Source organism: Suncus etruscus, chromosome 5 (assembly GCF_024139225.1).
Source record: "Suncus etruscus isolate mSunEtr1 chromosome 5, mSunEtr1.pri.cur, whole genome shotgun sequence".
NCBI classification, from domain to species: Eukaryota; Metazoa; Chordata; class Mammalia; order Eulipotyphla; family Soricidae; genus Suncus; species Suncus etruscus.
Window position 1 is genome coordinate 70,043,383 of NC_064852.1, and position 5,934 is coordinate 70,049,316.

General features: G+C 36.0%; 1 pseudogene; it reads left to right on the forward strand.

Moving 5' to 3' along the window:
- Window positions 1–4,208: 4,208 nt before the first annotated feature.
- Window positions 4,209–4,348, forward strand: LOC126010301 (uncharacterized; annotated as a pseudogene).
- Window positions 4,349–5,934: the final 1,586 nt, after the last annotated feature.

Sequence of the window (5,934 nt, forward strand, 5' to 3'; positions counted from 1 at the left end):
AATTTCTTTCATTCAGTCGTTTAAATATTTTATTCCACTGTCTTCTTGCTTGAATTGTTTCAAGAGGGAGATCTGGTTTGATCCTTATGTCCTGTCCTTTGTACTTGAGGATTTTTTCCCTTATTGCTTTAAGGAGTTCATCTTTCTATTTGTTTTTTGCCATTTGGATTACTATATGTCTTGGTGTTGGTGTATTTTGTCTATTTTATTGGGGACTCTTTTCACTTCCTGGATTTGCATGGAGCCCTCTTTCCAAAGGTTGGGTAAGTTTTCTGCTATTATTTCCCTAAATACTTGTTCTTCCCCCTTTCCTGTTTTCTCCCCTCCTGGTATACCTACAATTCTTAGATTATTATTTTTTTTGTCTTTGTTCATTAAGTACTGGACTTTTCCTTCCAGTGCCTTGCCTCTTAATTTCTTGTTGGTTTCCTGGTCATTTTTCATTTGCAGTTTTCCTTCGAGTACTTCTATGTGCTTCTCCAACTCTGTGATTCTATTTGTATGGCTTTTTACAGTGTCTGTTAATTCCTTTACTTCCTTTTGTATGGAGTCTCTCACGTTCTTTATCAGATCTTTTTTAATTTGGCTAATTTGTTCATCCATGGATTTCTTGTACTTGGTGGCTAGCGATTCTCTCATTTCCTTTACCATGGCTTACATTTCCTTTCTCATAGCTGCTTTTAAATCTTTATTTCTTGGATCTGTGCTTTTTGGTGTACTTGGGAACTTATTAGAGGATCTCTCTGTATTTCCAGCTGTTAGAGTCCTCCTCAGTTTACCCATGTTTTTTATGCATTTATTGGTGTGGCTTGGAGAGCAGTGCCTTCTGATTTTGGCCTGCTTTTGCTCCCTGTAGTGTGGGGCTGGGTCCCTTCTCTGTATTGCAGCTGTGGGTGGGACTGTTGCGTGGGCTGGTTGAGGTTTGGCCTCTATATACAATGGAATACTATATAGCAGTCAGAAATGATACAATCATAAAGTTTTCAGCAACGTGGATGGACTTAGAACATATTATGTTAAATGAAGTAAGCCAGAAGATGAAAGATAAACACAGGATTATAGCACTATTCTGAAGCACCTAGAAAATACAACATATATACAACTAATACTCAATGATCAAATAACAGGGTTCAACTGGGTAGAAACTCCAAACACTGTAACAGTCAACATATACAGGGTAGTAGTGCCCTAATCACATGAAAGAGGAACAACACAAACTCTTGACTATACATTATACCATAAAGAAACTAGCAACAGCAAAAACAGCAGCATAGAGAGAACAGGTATGTACTCAACCCTTTACTACAAAGGCCCACAATAATCTCTTAGAGATCCTATACAGGATTACAGGTAAAGATTACCATGGGAAATCATTGACTCCAGTGGAAGCATTTCAAAATGATATAATACCTTAATCTTACTATATCTAAAATAACCTCTCAGCTTTCTGTCCACGGGTGTTATTGGATACAAAGGTTAGACAACGTAAGATAATACCTCGGGACTCAGTCACATGAAATACCATACCCAGCTTGTGATATGAAGATGTCTCATAAAACTCTTTAACATACACTTTATTTCTAGGTTATACCTTCTTTTAGGACCTGAAATATGTGACCAGCTAGATCACCAAAGCAGCAACTGTGACCTACAGAGCTATACTACAGGGCCTACTCATCAAACACATTCAAGCAAACTAACATTCCTTTGCTTTTCCTTGTCTCTTCTCACTACATTTTTCCTCTTTTTTTTCAATCTTATCTGCTCTCTTCTCCTTTTCTGCCCCTTCCATATCTTCCACCCCCTTTCCCCTGGTTAGAAATTTGACTATCCTTTCACCCCTCAATCTCATCCAGATTTCCCACCTTATTAAAACTTTTCACCCTCAGTTCTTAATCTTGACCTCCTACCCCAATGAACCAGTATCCAGCACTGAAGCGAAGGGACACCCACCCAAACCCACACCTCATCCCCGACAAGAAAAGACAACCAACACCCATGCTGACTCACATGGTGTGACCCTTCTAACCAACTCTTCCCAATGTGGACTGTTGCTTGATACTGGACTTAGCTCTAAAAAAGGACCCCCAATGCATGAACTCTACCCAAGACCTCCATGCCACAAATCTTTTGCCAATCTCAAGAAAGTCAGGGTATATAATGAAAAGGTGCCCGGGAACTCAAGTCCCACAAGAAATCTCAGAAGACAATGGGTAAACCTATAGTTCCATCATAAGTATAAGCCCTATATAACACTACCTTTTTACCTGCTTTTCCCAAAATATAAGGTAGTCTCCTGCATCACTTTGTTCCTTTAATTACTTTTTTATTTCATTTATTAATTTTTATTTAAAAATACTTTTTTCTTTATATATATGGGAGCACATATATTTTACCTCTATTTTTATCATTTTTGGGTTTGTGACTTGCTTCTGTTTTCTTCTCTTTCCACCCCCAATGCAACGGCAATATAATGTAGCACCATCTCTTCCTGCAAAGGCACACTAAAAAAAAGTGGTAAGGTTATATTTAAAAATGAGCTCTTATCTACTAGGGATAAGAACTTATACTTTTTTACAACACAGGGGTATCTTCCATCTTGAATATATGTCATATGGACCCAACTTAAACCCCAGGTGATTAGATGCCGACTGTCCCGCCTGGAACCCTGGATCCCAGGCATAGAAACAACAGAGTTCTTCACAATAGCTACAGGAACCAAATCCCACTTGGGACATCCTTAATACTGCTCAAACACCAACATGGCCCAGCACTATTAGTGCTGGATATTAGGATATTAGGATATCCTGACAACGAGGAAATTGGGAACAACTTGACCTAATATCAGGTTATCCTACCTCACCAGCTAACGATGAGACAAAATCAGAAGATTTGTCACCCGTTGTTCTGTGCAAAAGCCAAGATTGCGATCTACAGATGACTGGCTGATAGAACCATGACCAGGCAGTATGTATCCTGGGACCAAGGGAAAAACCCTAGTCTAGGGTTTGACCTATGACCTGCACAACAACCATGATCTCTATTTCTAGAGGAATGACTGAGACAGTAGCAACTGAATGGGTCTTCTGGTAACATAATGAAAGATGCTATCCCAGGCTCCAACCTAGGATAAGTGCAAGGACCAATACCACCAACCACAGAAGACAGACTATAATGACATTAAGGGAACAGAACTTCTAGAACCACAAAGCAAGACTTCACCATAAGTTTCATTCTTGACATGTGCAGAGACGAATATCTCTAGTTACAGAGACCTGATTTTACCACCCAGGATGGAGCAGAAGTCTCTCATGCACCACAAAAGCACCAACGGGAGAGTAAATGAACTAGAAAGGAGTCTATAGTTAATCCCATGACAATATATTTCAAGGGTGGAGAAAGCTTGTATCTCTTAGACCAAGAGAATTCTTTTTGGAATGAGTCCAATGTTTACTGTGCCTATGCAGGAGGGGAAGAGAGAGAGAAAGAGAAAAAGAGAGAGAGAACACAAAATAAACCTTTTTTTTATTTTTATCTATCTAGCTTTTGTCGATTTCTTTGATTTGGTGTGGATATAGAACTGGTTATGTCCATTTTTTAATTTATTTTTCTTTCTTCTTTTCTCTTCTTCCATTTTGTGCTCTGTCATGTTTTTTTATCTCAAGTCCACAGCAAGTATGTGGTGCCTATCTTTATTGCTATAGCGCTCACTGGATATTTTATTTGGTACTTCTTTTTATACTGATGTGGTGTTCCCCCTTCTTTTTCCCCTTCATCTCTCAAACCGAGGATGAGAGCCTCTAGAAGGACTTTGGCCATGTCCGTCATATTTGATTTTTACCCCATTTTATTACTTTTCTCTTCTTCAAACAAAACCACTTAACCTTAAATATCTAGTCCCGCCTCCCAATTAGAGAGGGATATAATGTAGGTACCATGACCAAATAGTTGAAAGATCACTAAGTAGTAAGCTAAACATGGAGGGAACAACTCATTTTAGAAGCCCTGGAGGTGAGGGTGGAGGCTATGGGAGGCAGGACAGGAGCGGAGGTGGAGAAAGGACAATTCAGTGCTGGGAATTCCCCCGATTCAATGTTAATATGTACCTAAAATATTGCTGTGAATAGTATGTAAGCCACTATGACTAAAATAAAAATTATAAAAAATAAAAAATAAAGTAATATAATAAATATATATTAATAAATATAATACTTACCTGGCAGGGGAGATACCATGATCACGAAGGTGGTTTTCCTAGGGTGAGGCTGGGATGTGCTGACCCTTGCGACTTACCCAAATGTGGGGAACTCAACTGCATAATTTGTGGTAGTGGTAGTAGATATACAAATATAATAAATATTTAAGTTAAATATATTTATATAAATATATATTAGATATATGTAGATATGTGCCAGCTCCTTTAGCTGCAACTTCACTGAAAATAAAGACATTTTTCTGTCATTTGACATGTTTTTGCTGTAACAAAAATAATCTTCTTTATAGCTAACATTTATTTATACAGGCAAATTAAATTTAAATATTTCAGAAATGGGAAATAAATAGTGAAATAGAATATTAAACACTTATAATTTATAAAAATAAAAACTCATATATATATAAACTATTATATATAGATACAATGACTCATTTTACAATGAGTTACTAAACACATTCTAATAATAGTGCTAATATAAAAATACTGACATTAGTGGAACCTCTTGGTATCAATTTGTAATGTTCTTCACATGTCATCATATCAAAATTCCTCTTAAATCCCCTGAGATAGATATGCAATTGAGATATTTGTAACAAAAATATTAGTTAACAGTATTGTAAGTATTTATATTTAAAGTAAAAATGTGATTTAAAATAATAATTTAACAGTGGCTAGAGCAATAGTATAGTGAGTTAATTGCTTGCCTTATATACAGCAGACCCGAGTTCTGGATTACCTAGTGCTCTGTATGGTCTCTAGAGTCTTTTAGGAGTGATTCTTGATCACAGAGCTTGTAGTAAGCCTTGAGCACTGCTTGGTTTCCCTACAAAAACAAAAGAACATTTAGCATAATAATACTACTAGCAAGAAATTGTAAGTGGAATCCCAACTATCACATGGGACTATCTGATACCAGAGATGTTAATTTTATTTTGTGAAGAAACAGCCTTATAAGGAACCATTTCCACAGATATAAACCTCTTATAGGTTCTACTTATGTTTTACTTTGGAATAATTTACTACACGGTAAGTGTAGGATCTTATAAGTGTGGGACCTTATTATTTTTTTATTATTATTAATGACTTGCTAATGACTTTGATGAAATCTGCATGAGACTGAAAAACCAACATATGGCTACAAATTTATGAGAAGAGAATTGTAAATTCTTATCAATATTTTAATTTTGATTATTTAAACATGTCACATTATATTGATGTTCACATAAAATTGAAATAAAAACTATTTTAGATTATCAGCTAAAACATGAACTATCATAATAAATAAAAGTATAATATGTGGAAAGTACAAATAAGAGAGTGAGAACAAATGAAGATCAGAGCTACTGCTGCCCTCTTAAACTTTGCATCAATGTGCAGATTAAGGCAACAGTAGATTTTTGCTTCTTTGAAGAGTCAGGAGGGAGGAAATGTTTGGCTGATGCAAAGCACTGAGTTTCTAGAAGTCAGCATTAATGCTTTTATATCTATTAATTTATTTATGCAATCATTTTATTCAAATATCCGTGGACAGATATTGGGATTGCACTTAAGAGCCATAAGTAAAACAAATATTTAACTTAAAAACTTCACAGTATAGTAAAAATGATATATACTTATTCAAACAACAGCATTGCTACCTCAGGAAAATTATTTTAGAGGTAATTCCAAGGACCAGAACCTTTAAATTAAGAGGGTGTTAATATTGAAGGAGATTGATT